This window comes from Meriones unguiculatus, chromosome 3 (assembly GCF_030254825.1).
Source record: "Meriones unguiculatus strain TT.TT164.6M chromosome 3, Bangor_MerUng_6.1, whole genome shotgun sequence".
NCBI classification, from domain to species: Eukaryota; Metazoa; Chordata; class Mammalia; order Rodentia; family Muridae; genus Meriones; species Meriones unguiculatus.
Window position 1 is genome coordinate 117,264,107 of NC_083351.1, and position 16,870 is coordinate 117,280,976.

Sequence of the window (16,870 nt, forward strand, 5' to 3'; positions counted from 1 at the left end):
CTTTAAAGGAGGGGAGGAAATCCCAGAGTACTTACATATGTATATTTGTGAAAATGTGATTCTTATAGATGTCAAAAGTACTGCCTTTCTCATTTCACCATCATTATGCAATGCCTTCAGGCCCAGGACATGTAGCTTTTCTATGAAGCACTTAATCTCACTCAGGCCCCTTAGGAAAATGTAACAGCAATCAGTAAATAACAGTACAGTCTGTTGATTACTACTGAATAAACTAAAATGCTTTCTACACATTGCAAACTAAAAATGGATGGCAAACATCATTTGTTCTGTTTTAATGACATGTTAAATCTAAGGGATATATTAATCAATGCATTATATAATGCTTTCCAAAGATCTGTCTATGCCATGCTTCAAAATACAAAGAGCTGAATATGATGAGACTCTTCTGAGGAAATTAAATCAATTTTCATAAACATTAGGCACTTGGTAAAGAGTTTGGAAAATAGGATGGCTAAAAAAAAGACAATAAAACATAAGTTAAAAGAAAATGAGGGTTGGTGTTTCACCTCTCTTTACTAGGAGTCCTGTCTAGTTAGAGGGTAGCCTCTTTACTAACTAGATAGAATTCCTTGTGGAGGGAGGGTAACATCAACCCACCCACAAAAACTTCATCCCAAAATTTACTCTGCCTACAAGTTATGAAAGGATAAAGATAGAGCAGAGATGGAGGAGATGTCCAATCAAACCCTGGCCCAATCTGAGACCCACTTTACAGGAGAGAGCAAACCCCTGACACTATTAATGTTACTCTGCTGTGCTGGCAGACCAGAGCCTACCATAGCTGTGTTCTGACAGGCTTCTTGCAGCAAAGGATCTAAACAGATGCTGAGACTCACATAAATAGATTGGGTCGAGTACAGGGATCCTTGTGGATGAGTTGGGGGGATATAAGGACTCAGAGGAGACAGGAGCTTCACAAGGAGGCCAATAGAGCCAACTAAACTGGGCTCAGGGGGCCCTGTGGAGACTGAAGCACCAATCAAAGACAATTCATGGAGAGGATCTAGGACCCCTACACATACATACCTGATGGACAATTTAGTCTTCCTGTGGTTTTCCTAGTCAGGGAAGTTGGAGCTGTTTCTGACATGGACTCTGTTCCATGTTTTTTGATCACGTCCCTCTAGTGCAGAAGCCTTGCTTGGGCCACTGTGAAAGAGGATGTGGCTCAATCCTCATGTGACTTGAAGTACTGGGGTGAGTTAGTGGGGGTTGGGGGAATTCCTAAGCAGCAGGGGAGGAAGAAAGGGGAGAAAGGAGGGTGGGTGTGACTAGGAGGAGAGGACAATGGGGACCATAATTAGGATGTAAAGTGAATGACTAAATAGAGGAAAAAAAAAGAGAAAAGAAAGGAAAAGAAAGAAAACAATTGAGCAAAAGTGAATATTTTTATGATGCTTAGTTTCATAAGCAGCATTTTCCCTCTTTTTCTTTGAAAATTCTATTCTCTTGAACTTTTGTTTTTGTTTTTATTTTTGTTTTTCAGTATTTCACACTTGAGAGAAGTGATTCCCAACCTTCCCAAAGCTATGAAACTTTAATACAGTTCCTCATGTCCTGGTGACCCCCAACCATAACATTATTTTGTTGCTACTTTCATAACTCTAATTTTGTTACTATTATGAGTTGTAATGTAAATATTTGTGTTTTCTGATGATCTTAGGTAACCCTTGTGAAAGTGTCATCAATCCCCAAAGGGGGAAAACTCACAGGTTTAGAAAAATGGCTGTAGAGTATGACTTTGTTAAAACAAAAGGAGTCATTAAGCCACAAAGAAGTAATGAAGAATGCTAAAATCAACATGGGTAAATAAAGAATTTAATAAAAAGGTTATAACCTTTGATTCAGTATACTTGCTTAGCATTAGGAAAAAGTTAAATCATTCAGATACTAAAAAAGATTAGTGCTTGATAGAGCATTGGGGTGGTGTAGAAAGAGGAATAAGCACAGTGTAAATATTAGGAGACATTGTAAACTTTCTCTGCTACAATGAAAGGGCGCATGCATTTTATATAATATATTGTACCTAGGAATTTACCTAAAAGGAGCTATTGACTTTATTTATGATGATGGCTGATCATCTCTGAGGACGGAGGATTTTGGTGTCAGAAGCATCATGTAAGCTGCCACTGGGAGAAAATAACCAATGGCTCTATTCAGTTATGGTGCCTACAATTCACTACAACAACCCAGAGAGCAAGACCACACTACGTGGAAAGCATATCTTGGAGGTAATCAGCAGCTTCGTAATTTAACTTAGGACCCAGTCACCAGGAGGGGAATTATAGATGGTGTTGGAAATCTAAACAATTATGTAGCACTAATGAAGTCATGGATCTCGGAGGAGAACTCACACCTACAACTTTTCTAAGCCAGCAAAATCCTTAACTACAATTTAAGTACTTGTCTTTATATACAAATATATTAATATAGTCCTAGCCTCAAAAAAGCAAAACAAAACAAACTTCTATTTTGAACACATAGAGATCACTACAGAAACCCATAATCAATCAGAATACAGAATTGTGAATTCCAGTTGCATTTACAATACAGATATAGTACCAAAGGCTCAGGGATTATTGGAGAACAGGGTGAAAAATACTTTAAGAGCCAGAGGATGATGTAGTTTGCTATGAGACAATGTTCTCCAGTAATATCAGAGGCTAGACCCATTAAGTCACAAACATGATGCCCTAAAATTGATCTGAACATGGCTAACACAACACTAGTCGTAATAATATGGACTGGGTGTGGCAAAACACCAAGAAGGCCTCAAACCTTAGGCAAAAAGTTCTAAAAAACTCAGGAATGCTGAAAGTTGGAGAGATATTATTTTCTATGAAACAACACGTCAATTGGTAATCTGATACCAGATATCAGCCCTGAAAATATTCATACAGGAGGAATTATGCAGACTGAGCAGGCTATATTTATATATTTAGTTTATATATATGTGTTGTGTGTGTGTTTTTAATAATTTTAAAAGGAGGCTTTGACCTTTAAAAAAGGAAAATGGGTGTATGGGAAGGGTTTGAGAAACAAAAAGGAGGTGGGGGTGATGTAGTTATAATCTGAAAAAAGTAAACAATTGATCAATATTATATTAAAATTATATTAATAATTTTAATAAATATACTGCATTAGGGGAAGTTGCTAGTAACAAAGAACACTCAGTGAAGAAAATTAGATAAAAGGAAGATAATGGATTTTCTGAAATCTTTCTTCATATTTTATCTATTTTGAGAATTAGATTCATTCTACTTAGGGCTACAGATGCAGTAATGGGTCTAACAGTATGTCATGAGAAGTCATTTATTTATGCATAAAATATTTCATAGAATCGAATATCTTTTGAGGCTACTTATATTTCCACCTCATTGTAACTCCCTGAAATATACTTACTCAAGATACCATAAAATAATTTAATATTGCCAGTATTTCTAGACACTTTCAAATCATACCAGTGAAAACATGCCATGATAATCTAAATTAATTAAAGTTTACAATAATGAACTGCTTTACTATATTTATTAGGAGTTCTTTGTAGACTATGCTATAATTTTCATAGTTCTTGATTTTATATAATTTAAAAACCTCAATGAAATATTTTAATGATGGACTTACGTTAATTCACCATTGATAAAATGAATTATATTTAAACTATGTGTTAAATTTCAAGAAAATTATGTTGTAGCCTCATCAGATTTTAAATATTGCTTTGGGTATTTTAAATAACTATAAAAATATTAAACTTTAAAAAGTATTCATTATTATATCATCTTCTACTAGTTACAAAGGCTTTATCTGCTCTACAATTGCTATGCCAAATATTGATATGGTTATATGTTTTGCTGAGACTTTCAGTAGAACCCTAGCCATGTTGTCTTGCTTAAATACTTCTTTGTTAACCAAAACACATTACTACTATTTTTTAAATACTGATGGCTGAGTAATTCATGCAGATAATTAAAGAAGCACTTCAATTTTCATTACATCCTCAAGCATTCTCTCTCTTCAATACAGATTAAGTTTAATAGAGCTGTTTGCATGCACTTTTCTCTGATTTGGAGTTTTGTTTGCAAATAAATTGGTATCACAAACCTTATTGCCTCACTTTAAGCACATATTCCCATTTTATTGATATATTGAAATGTTGTCAGTGTTGTAAATGCCTTTCATAAAAAAATCTTCATTTTAATCAAAGGTTTCCTATTCTACTTATATAACACTAAAGAAAATATCATTTAAATCTTCAGTAGATGTAGAAACTATTCCCATAGAGAAGCTAAAGTGAGCCTAAACAGTCTATTCTTTGATTCTGTACAAAGATAAATATCTAAAAAATATTATATTTTGATATAATGTGGAAAAAATTAAAATATGGACTTTTGTATATCTTTATGATGTGATTTTGTAAATACGTGAAAACCACATTTCTCTCTCGTGTATGTTGTTTGTGGCTATGTAAATTTGAATGTCAAAGCGAAGCATGATATAAGAAGAGTTGGCATGGTTTATTAATATTTGAGAAAAAGTTCTCAGCATTACATTTAAGACTACTTTAATTGTAAGAAAATTCATATGTGTTAGGTAGAGAAAAATTAAGTCATTATGATATGCTTACTCATCACATCATTTACCAAAATATCTTTTTTATTCTCTTGCAAGTGCACAGTATTCACTTTGGGAAGTCACTGATTTAGAATGAGATCATAACAGTAATGAAATGAGATAATAAAAAAGCTAATGGTCAGGAGCTTTTGAGGTTAAACTCAGAACTATGATTCTTTAGAACATTGTTTTCCTATCTAAATTCACACAATTATCTCACACAATTTATTATTTTATTCATGCTATTTCTACCATCCAACAGTAAGGTAAAGTCACAATGTGACCTTGAATCCAACTCACACTGAGTAATGGAGGAAAAAAATACATTATGAGCAAAAATACCATGCAGCACAAGTTTATGCATTTTTGTGTCATCTTTCCTAAAGGGAGGTCGGAGTTCAGACACAGTTTTTCAGGAATCGTCTTTCAGATGTGAATATGTATGTCTACCCGTGCATTCAACATGCTACAGTTATATAGAGAAATCCTGGCTGCATTGTAGATATTAAAGTGATAATGTATCTTGATTAAATTACCGAGCCTGGCAGGAGGGGCACGGGAGGAGAAGAGGGAGGGGCTACAGTAGGGATACAGGTGAATAAACAGTAATTAATAATAATAATAAATAAAAAGAGAAAATTTTGTCATATTCAAAGGAAAAAAAATTACCGAACCTGTATTCACCTAATACCGCGATGTTCCTAGTCTTTCTGGGCTTAAGCTAATCCCCACAAGCACCTATTGACCAAGATCATTCATTCACCTGGCAGTGGTGGCATTTTGTGATTAATTACTGATTAATTCCAATCAAGTAATCTTTCCCTGCATCAATTAAACTTCTATGTTTTCTAAGACACAGACATCTAATAAAAATAGACGTTTTAGAAAGAATAAAATCTTAGAAAATTTCATGACTAGTCTCAACAAAAATATAATATTCCAAAAATTATTTTCATAAAAATGCTAGTGGGTAAAAGTCTCATAATTGGCATGCTTTATTCTTTACTTCCCAGGTTGTCAAGCTGGAAGACTCTCGAGCACCTTTTCTATTTATGCACTATGTTTAATTAAAAATCTTCTGAGTATGCGTATACAAGGAAACAAGCTTTTATTTTCTTCTTCCAGCTAGGTTTTCAAAGAATGCTCAAAAGTTTTCTACAGCTGAGATTTTACTAGAGTTTGCTTAGTATAATGGCCCTCTGCTTTCTTCTTACACTCTTGTAGTTTCTGTGAATAGGTATAAAAAGAAGAGAGACAGCAGCTTGCTTTGGATGAGTAGTTATATTGTTCCTCATCTGGAACAAATACTTAATCTTTGTGAAGGTTGGACAATATTCTTTGTGTATCTGACAGAAAAAGAAAAGATATATTCATGAGCATGCAGGAACACAGCCTTCTTCAGCATGGTTTACTAATCCAATTCTTGGCCACTCAAGTTCTATGTCAAGCCACTGCACACTAAGAAATAGAGACACTTCATACTCCTTTTATACCCACATAGTACAGGAAGCAGCAACTTGACATAAAGACAAAGTGTTAAAAAGATTGTTAGTAAAAAACACAGAGAATGTGATCTTCCACTTAAACAAAAATAAGGAAGAAAGGAAACTTTGAATTAGCCATTATAGTACACAGAATGTGAAAAAAAACCCAGAAAGATATTTTAATCAGTCTTTATATGTACTTTATTATACTAATATAACTTACTGAGTGCAAATAAATAATTAAAATTTTATTTTTCTTCAAACATAAGCTCTTTTATGGACAAAGTTTCTAATTACATTTTAATTTTTCATTTATTTTTATGTTTAGAATATTTTGAGACAAAAGTCTTAGATAATCAGACACATACATATTATATGTATTATATGCATATGTTGACCTCATATCACCAAAAACAGCTGTTTAGTGATATTTTTAAATAGAAACGTATTTTATTCACTTTATTTTCTGTGTTAGTGATTTGCCAGCATGAGTCTATGTGGACCACATACATGCTTGGTGTTGGTGGAAGCCAGAAAGGGGCATGAAGACCTAGAAACTTGAGTTACCACCATATTAGTGCTGGCAATTATGTCTAGGTCATACGCAATGGCAACAAGTACCCTTGACCACTCACTAAACCTCTATCCAGCCCCCAAAGAGAGTTCTGTTTATTCTTTCTTTCTTTCTTTCTTTATTTAATAATCATTAATGTTAATTTTATTTCAGGGTGAGCTCTGCCAAAGTAGTCGGAGTAGAGCAAAATCATACATAATAAATGCCTCAAACATTGTAAAAACATGTATTAATGCACATATAAATGGCTTGCTGAAGATAATGGAAGACAGCAACTATTATGTGAATATTTTAAGTGTGTTTTTACATTTTAGAGGCCAGCTATTTAGAATTATAAAAAAATACACAGTTCCCTGTAAATCTGGGTGGTGTCTACTGATTGCTGAGATGTTCTTTGTAAACAGTTTTTCTGGCGTTAATTTGGAAGTACATTGCCCAATTATACAAATGATCATTGCCTGTTGACTTACCCTGATATCAGAATATTAGCTACTTCAATTTCATTATTTGTATATTATTTATGAATAGAGATGGCCTTACTGCCAAATGGACAGCTCATATAAATATAAATATATTTATAAATATAAATATAAATATAACTAAATATAAACATATGTAGGCTATAGCCACTGCAATACAGGAAAGGATGTATTAGACCGGAAGCCAGTCTTCAGAGAGATAGAAACCTGAATGCTTGATTCTATATCCAATTGCTAGATTAGGAATTGTGCTGCTGATATACTCTGGGGAGGGAAAAAAAAACAACAAAACAACCCACACCATTGTTAATGGACTACTACTGAGAACAGAAAAGCACTAGAAAGTAGAAACGGAAAGATTACAGAGAAGAGATGTGCAGTGAGAAATGAGTAGAATTCAAGTGGATTGGAATAAGAAGTTCATGCAGATTAAATAATTTGGGGAAAAGAAAAGAATATCTCGGATTAGCTTTGAGAACCATCGTGAGAACCATTGTAAAGTAGACACAGACACAAAGAAGAAATAATATAGAGAACTATAGGTGGGGAAAACGAGCAAAAGCATAGTGTGACAGGAGTTACAAGGGGGAAGGCCATCAAGCAGAACAAGGTTATCACGGTATGAAATGCTGCAAACAGACAAGAGTCAGGAAGGTAAGTGAAAAGGTAGGGAAACATGGGGAAAAAAAACCATTCAGCTAAACTGGATATCTCAAAGATTATAATTAACTTCAGGTAGAAAAAGATGTGGAGAAGATGTGATGACAGAAACAAAACTGCAGTAAAAGACGGGTGAATGCAGATGAAAAAGACAAAGCATGCACTTGGAAAAATCCTTTCTGAAATGCTTCCTCTTGCACTTGGCTAAGAGAAGCCAGTATTTGAAGACTTGGTAGAAGATGTGTTGTGAAAAGAGCAAGTGTGGAAACACAGATATAAGCAACATGAACTATGTGGCCGAGAGGAGGAATCCAGAAGGAGAGCTATGCTGCCACAGGACCTGTGTCATTGTTGAGTGAAATGAGCCACAAAGGCAATGGATTCTGTGCATAATCTTGAGCTGAGATTGCTTGGATCTTATTTTCTAGAACAATGTGTTGTTCTTGTTTTTTTGTTTTTTGTTTTTTGTTTTTTTTCAATGCAGTTTATTCAGGAACCTTGAACAATCCTCGGACCCTGAGGAAAGCCAGCCCACAGCTTAAATAGCCTCTGGGTAGCCAACCCAGGCGTGCTACGTGGGCAATGCAGATAGGTCCACATCCATGGAAGCAAGCCAGATCCTCAGCCTTAGCCAAATGTGGAATTGTTTGTGACAGAGAGCACTCACCATCGGGAAGGTGGAAGGCAGAAACCAGCTCCATCTTTAAGGCATAGCATTCCGCAGCTCTCTACAGTTCCCCCTTTTTGTTTTAGACGCATCAGGCAAGAGTAGAGGTCTGATCTCTGATATTAGAAATAAATTGGGACTTTGTACCGATGTTCATTTAGGTGTCATCCATCCAAAGAGCATCAGACCCGACCGATACCTTTTTCTCAGAGGCGGGACCTGGGGCATCAACCCGCATGCAACCAGACATGCTCTTCTCTGGGTCCAAAGCGGCTGACCCTGAGTGCAGTGCTTAGCCTCGCATCCTGAGCGTAACATTTTAGCTTTTTATGGTAGCCAACCATGCTTGGGGAGAATGTCCTCCTTCAATGGCTGTAAAGGCCTGAATGATCATGGCTGCATCACACTGTTGTGAGACTCTAATCTTGCATATATACCACAGGCAAACCAAGGAGACCAGCACCAGAAGGCCTGCTAACACTCCCATGCCCGCCCATTCCTTCAGATGATTCATGGCTGCAGCAATCCATGATGATAATCCTGTGGCTAGTCCTGTGTCCAGTCTGGTAGAATTTACTGTGACAATGGCCACTCTCAGCTGCTCCATCGTAGTATCGAATTCTCCACTCCAATTACCTAAAATATAGCTCGACAATTGTTTAGACAGATTTGCAGCACAGGAAAAATTCTCATGTTATATGCTAGTGACTCAAAGTCCAGCATATTTTCATTGACAGCCAAGTTGAGCGATTTGCCATAGGGTATCAATTTGCTCCTGCACGAGGTCAATCCTCTGATTGAACACCATCAAGCTTCCTTTTAGTTGAGCATTAATTCCTTTTTGTACAACTAAAGCATGAGCTACATTGGCTAAATGATTATTCAGGGTCTGAGCAGTCTGCCCAGTATGACTCATGGCTAATGCCCGGTGGTAGCTCCAACAGCTGCCAATGAGATGGCAGTAACAATGGTGGCTGTAGTTCCAAGATCCCTTTTCTGTCTGAAGAGAGTCATAGCGTGAGGGGCATCAACGGGCACAGGCACCCAGCGACGCATGCGAGTAACCAGGGCATACCTAAATTTACTAGCATTCCAGCATTGGGCAAAAAAGCAAGTATCATTACCACAATTACTTGGCTCTATCTGGCTAATAATGAATAAAAATGGGGGATATAAACAAACAGGTGTGGGCTTATAGGAAATATTATGAGAAGCCTTAACCCCCTCATTGGAACATCCTGCATCAGTTCTAGAACTAGCAATGGTGGTGTCCGAGGTCTGAGTAGGTTCAGGAGACCATTGCCCCCAGGGGCGAGACATGCTCCATGCCAATGGACTAACTCCATGTTTTCCTCCACTTTTGAAAGTCATTTAAGGTTCTTAAATTATTTTTTCCCTTTTTTTTTAAATTTTTCATCAATTACACTTTATTCATTCTTCATCCCCCCATAAGCCCCCCCTCCTCCCCTCCCAATCCCACCCTCCCTCCTCCCTCTGCTTGCATGCCACTCTGTTTATTCTTTTATGATATCATTGATGACTACTTCACACAATTGTTATTTTTCCTCTTTTTTTTTTGTGTGTGTGTATGTACTTGTGCTATTGTTAAGTATTTTATAAATATTTGGATATTTTCAATTGATTATTTTAAAATAATTTTTATAAATGCTATTATACTTCATACTTAAATTTAGGTAATATTTTCCCATAATCCTATGGTTGCTTACTGATCATGAATTAGAAAGGAAAGGGAGAATGAAAGAAGGGCCATATACTCTAAACTTTTCAGGTTTCTCAGTTCAATAACTTTAAGATGAGAATATTTTTGTATTATGTTATTTTTAACAGAATTTAAATAAGTTTAAACTTTAACATAGATATTATTTATTCGTAATGTAAATCTTGAGTTCATTTTTCTATGGTATATAGATATATATTACAAGAATTAGCTGCCAAAAAGGAAGAAATTAACATCTAGCCCCTACTTATAAGGTCCTAATTAAAAAAAAAAAAAAAAAAAAAAAACAACATACTTTGATTTGATCAAAGTTCTCCCTATGAAAACAATGAGTTTACTGGACTTATGTGTACACCATGGGTGAGAAGAGACAAGAGACAAGAAGAGACAAGCTCCAAATGAGCTTCTCTGAAGTCTTCAGATCACTTGGCTAATGAATTCCTGTTATAATGATCCTACATTAATCCCCCTTTCTTAGTCTCCAGGTTATACACTTTTGCTCCACAATTATGGAGGAACTACTTACAAAGGTCTGGGAAAAACTGTTAGATATTTACTTGAGAGTCCAATGACCTTCCCACCAACTTTTATTTTTGTAGGCACAGCTAACAGCCCAAGTGTGATTAACTTTGATAAGATAGTGCAGTGTTGTTTGAAGGATAGTCACTTAGAGCAAAAATAAATAAACATGTGAGTTACAAAATGTCTTTTGATGCATCTCTCTCTTTTACTTCAAATACATGCATATATATATATATCCATATATATATATATGTGTGTGTGTGTGTGTGTGTGTGTGTGTGTGGAGGTATTTAAATGGCTGAATTTTCTGAAAAACATTAATCTCAGTGTTATACTCTGACTATGAGAAAAAGATGAAAGTTAATTTGGTCAGGACATTTGTTTTTGCACAAAGTGTGAGTCAAAACACCAAGAAGGCTGCATAGCAGCACACTCAGTCAAAATGCTGTCTTTTACCATTGATGTAGGTGATGACTGTGTGTGATGCCATTGGTTAGTGCTAGATAACACAATCAGACAGTATTGGTTAGTTTGTTCAAAGCATAAAGGGAGACTCAGTAATTATGGATCCTTGTCAGGCTGAAGGCATTTGATAGAACAACAGCAACAACAAAAGGAAAGCCAAATAACCAACTCAACAAAGAGAATCCATCTTTCTCACAAGAAAATATCCCAAGTAGAGACATTTCCCAATCCCTGGTTTGTTACCTTGAAAAAAAAAATAAAGTAAAAAAATAAGGCAAAGCTTATCCATCATTCGGATCCAAATTTTACATGGAATTTTAAAAATGAAGAACTGAATAAAATAAGGCATTTCAAGAAGCATCAGCTAGGTTTATATCTAGCTGAGAGAAAATGATCATGGTTCAGTAGAGCAATCATAAATATACTCCTACATGAGCCTAAAGGTCATTGGCTTTAGGGCTAATAGTTTAGTAGATATTAAATCCCTCATTAACCTTTCTTCTAACAGCTAAATATGCTTATGGGAATACTTCAAAATAATTTAAATAGTTGAAAGTCATGGCAGACTGTAGAGCTACAGTAAAACCCATACTCTAAGAATAGAACAGGAAGAAGGAAAAATGGAAGATGGTATGGGTAACTCTGTGTTTTCCACTAAAGTATTGTTAAATGGTAGACTGTAAGGTTAATCTCCTGAAAATTTTTGCATTTCAGAAAAAGTAACCCTTACACTGAAGAACAGTGTAATCAGGAGAGAACAGATAAAGATCTCTTTGCATAGAGACAACTAGAGACATGATAGGACCTCCGTATTCCCTACTCTAAGATATACCTTAGCAATGCTGCTACAAATCTGTCTTAAAATGTAACTAGTGTAACAAAGCACAGAGATAATGAATAATGCAATTACATTACTTTTCTAAACACAAAAATAATAGCCAAATTTCATATCCTTTGTCCAAAATGACATTTCAATTTTTTTAATTATTTAAAAAGATATTTGTATTTTTATAAAGAAACTAATTTCTCACCCTGAAAAGAAATAAGTCTTCACAAATGGTATTTGTTGGATATCTAAATACAAGCATGTAACATGACAATGTTTGAGATTAATAGAATGAAATGACTAAGAAGTATTTTTCTTATTTTGAAAAAATTTATGTTTTAATTGATTGAATGTATAGAAAATAGCCCTGTTACATTAAAGCATCCTCCATGATTTTTCCATTGTGGAAAATCAATTCAATAAACAATATAATTTTAATGTAATTTTTAAAATTATTTTAATTATTAATCATTTGTTTTAATTTTTTTAATATCCCCTATCTAACCCATTAGCTAAGATTTGTCCAGACCATAAAGGCTGATACATGCAGGCTGCAGAACTATTCCACATTTATTATAAAGAACGTTTCCCAGTGTTCAAGGTCATGTGATAGAGCATGGGTCTTCCTTTATACTGAGCCTACTAAGCCAACGCAGGCCTGCCATGATCCAATAAAACTGGGATGGAAGGGGAGGAGGACCTCCCCTATCAGTGTACTTGGAGAGGGTCATAGAAGGAGATGAGGGAGAGAGGGTGGGTATGGGAGAGGGTTACAGTTGGGATACAAAGTGAATAAACTATAATTAATATAAAAAATTAAAAAAAAACTCTGCTTACTGCGAGACTGCTTAAGTTGCTGCAGTTTCCTCAACAGTTCTCTCTACGTGGACTTTATTGTCTCTAGTGCAGATATTCACAGTGCCACTGGCTTTCTGTTTTTTTATCAACAACCAGGATTGAGAGACCAAAGAATTAAAAATTAGTTTGGGAGAGTTATTGGATTAACACAAAAGCCTGAACAAAGGCCAGACACATCGAGACATGTGAACATGGTCAGACACATCAGGTTATCTGCAGGGAGGAACCAGACTTACTGTATTCTTTCCTCCTCACTAAAGATGCAGTTGCTAGGAAACCTCTCCCCTAGCAACAGCCAAACAAAGGAAACTAGACCAGTTAATGGTACCTTCCCATATCCAATCAGTTTAAAATGCAACATCTCCTTTTGTGTTTCAACCAATAGAGGCTTGCCAGGCTGGAATTCCCTTGCTTTGGGCTTGCTGGGAGGGACTGGGACCTACATATCACCCTCCCCCCCCCCAAGCTCAGGCTCTACTCTCAACTGCTGCATCAGTAAGGGTGTGGGCACTAGCTCGAGTTTATAATAAAAAGTCCCTACTGCGTTTGCAATGGAATCAGCTCCTTGATGGTCTTTGGGGTCCGGAAGACTTGGGCATAACAGGATGAAGTTATACTGAGCTAACTGTGAATTTCTGATTTTCTTATTGAAGGTACAGCCCAGATCTAGGTTAATGTCCTTTTGAGCATATTCATCACGTGTTGGTCCCACTGGAATCATAACCTGGCAAGGAGAGAGACAGAAAGGCCATTTGCCCCATAGTTTTATATGAGGATAGCAATCATTCTTTTCACTGATGCCAGCATGGCTTAGTGAACAATTATTGGCCTTTTCTTATCATCACCATCATTGCTTACTTAAGTAAGATTGTCCTGATGAGACTTGATAGGCAAGGGTCAGAGGGAAGGGGAGAAGGACCTCCCTTATCAGTGGACTTGGGGAGGGTCATGGGAGGAGACATCGGAGGGAGGGTGGAATTGGGAGAGGATGAGGGAGGGGGCTACAGTTGGGATACAAAATGAACTGTAATTTATTTATAAATAAATAAATAAAACTGATAGGCAACTGAAAGTCTAGCTGGATGGTTGCACAATAGTGGTGGCAGCCAATTGCATCTTTTACCTTCACATTAATCTTTGTACCACCAACAGCCCCATCACCAGGATTTCATTCCCACTTTTCACCAAATTCGTTCAAACTGTTTCCCAGTTGTTTCTTGGCTTGTTTCCATATTTCTATATCTCCAAGTTGTTTTGGTTTTTGTTGTTGTTGTTTTGTTTTGTTTTTTTTTCTAGACTATTAGAAGGAGCCAATGTAAATGAAAATCCAAAAACATTATGTACTGTGCGAAGAAAATCCAAACAACCTTCAATTTCATCCTCAATCTGCTCCATAGCACAGAATGTTTGTGTCATCCTGCTGGAATGTTCTGACCGCATGAGTCCTGTGAGAGGCCCTGAGACCTCATTCCTATGAGGCACACAAAAAAATCAACTAGCTTCAGAGGCAGCCCTGGCTGGGACCTTGGTAGATGATTGAATGTAAGGCAGTGTCCTGGGCCGTTCATGGGCTTCAGGGCCAACTGCTCCTTCTCCACCTCAAAGGAGAACATGTTCTCACTGTAGTGCTGCCAGTGGCCAGAGGTCGTCCAGAGCCGGCTATTGAAGATGGTGGGGGTGACGACCTCCTGAAAGCCTCTTTTCCTGCATTCACGCCTGATAAATTCCACAAGTGTATTATAAATATAGGTTCCTTTTGGCAAGGAAAAAAAAAAAAAAGCTACTTCCAGGGCTTAGTTAATGAAAGAAATAGAGATCTTGTTCCCTCCCAATTTTTCTATGATCTTGATTTTTGGGTTTTTCTTGGAACTTCTCCCACTCTTTCAATAGTTTGGGGTAAGGGAATGAAATGCCATAAATCCTCTGGAGGGTTTCCACGTCTGCTTTGGCTTTCCAGTATGTAGAGGAATTCTTGTGTATTTTTAAAGTCTTAATCTTTCCCGTGTGTCTGACATGAGGAGCAGAGATCTACCAAAGGACCGCGTCTATAGACAGAGGTGGTCGGGCTGTTTACTTTTTCATTCAGTATCCAGCAACACTTGAACTTGTACTTAAACATTTTTAGCAACATTTCCTTCTCAGCTTCCAATCTTTCAAAAGCTTGCTTCTCCTTTATGATTTTCTTACAGAAAGTTTCCAGGGAAGAAAAATCCTGGTTGCAGGATACAGCCCCTTCTTCAAGGGTCATATCATAAGAGAACCCATTTTCTTTTGGTGGGCTGTAACATAAGCATCCACCACAGACTCTCTCCATGGCCTCTCTCCAAGGACACTGGAGTGCCACTATAGTGCCTGTGCTTCCTCATCCTCAAACTTGAGAAGCTCCAAACTGTAATCTGTCTCCGAGGGCGGTCCAGGCTCCAAACGACCTTGTTCACTTTAGCAACAACAGTGCTGTCAGCCAGGCCTTGACTAATTCCGCAAGCAATCTGATATGGTGTACTTCTCCAGGACACTGCATCCACCTGTTTCCCATAGGGCAGAGTGACTTTAATCGGTTTGCTACCTTTTGCTGCCTTTTCAGCCAGGATAGAATAATGTTCTGCCTTTTAGCTTATTCATATCAAGGTTCGTGTTAACATACTCAGGCCAAGGATTCATCTCTGCTCCATCTCCTCCATCTCACCTCCATCTCCTCATTGGCATCCAAGGCCTTCTTGCCATGAATCTTCCCTGAAGGGTTGCTAGCTTTCTCCTCTGAAATGGAAGGACAGCAGAGAGACAAAACCAGAGAACTACAAGGCACAGAAGAGCTTAAGCCAGCGGCAAGGATCTGCAATTCTGCACTCCATGTGTTCCACATCAACTAAGAAGTATTTCAGTGTAAGCAAAATGACTCCTGTGGAAGCTGTTGCCAGTTAAATATTTTGACATATTACCCATAGATTTTAATATATTCTCACAAATACATACAAAATATACTTATATATTTTTATGTACTCAAATAAAATATCTTTGTTTTGAGACAGGATCTCTCTACTACAATGGAGTGGCATTCCTGGATTTCATTATGTGTCTCAAAGTGGCCTCAAACTCATAGAGATATAGCTGCCTCTGCTTCTTGAATTCTGGCATTAAGGGTGTGCACCATCATACTCATACAAAAGAAAGACTCTCATGAAAGAAGATCCTGAATAGTATGAACAGTTGTTTCAGAGCTTGCTAATGATTATTGAGGATTATGTTGTACTTATTTTCCATTGTTGTGATAAAACACTATGACCATGACAACTGACAGAAAGAAGAGTTTCTTTTAGACTGCAGCTGTACATCTCTAATCCACATTGAGCTCAGCAATACTCTCTTTTGAGTTCCTACTGGTACTATTATTAAGCTCTGCTTACAGTGTTCAACACTCCTTTCTTGAGGAGATAACATAAGCATATAATTTATACCTTTATTTGTGTATACAATGAAATAAAATTACTATTTTATATTATGATATTCTAATACTTATAAACTACTGGATTGTGTAGAAGTAAAATAACCTAAAGTCTTATTTAACTGTCTTGACTTCTGCCTGCTGGTTAAAATCCATTGCTCATATCTTAGGAATTGGAACCATAGCATAAAATTACCTGAAAGAATAATTCCCACAACCTACTTGTCATAGGTCATACTGTCTATGATCATGTTTGCTAAGGAAAGAAAAATTTTCATTGCCATCTGGAAATGTCTGTACTCTTAAATTGCTAAAGGTATCACATCTACTTGAAATTCTTTAACCTCCAGCTTTTGTTCATCAAAAAAATGCTTATTGTAACAAAAATTTCTTATTGTGATCATTGGCCTCAGAACTCCCCCACGTGGCCACACAGTTACTTATAAAAGCTGTAGGAAGATGCCAGAGATGATAGAGTGTTCTTGAGACATTAGTCTGTGTCCTGGCTACACCCAAATATAAA

At 36.7% G+C, this 16,870-nt stretch overlaps 1 pseudogene; it reads right to left on the bottom strand.

The window, feature by feature from the left end:
* Window positions 1–371: 371 nt before the first annotated feature.
* LOC110543793 (threonine--tRNA ligase 1, cytoplasmic-like) lies at window positions 372–15,768 on the bottom strand (annotated as a pseudogene).
* Window positions 15,769–16,870: the final 1,102 nt, after the last annotated feature.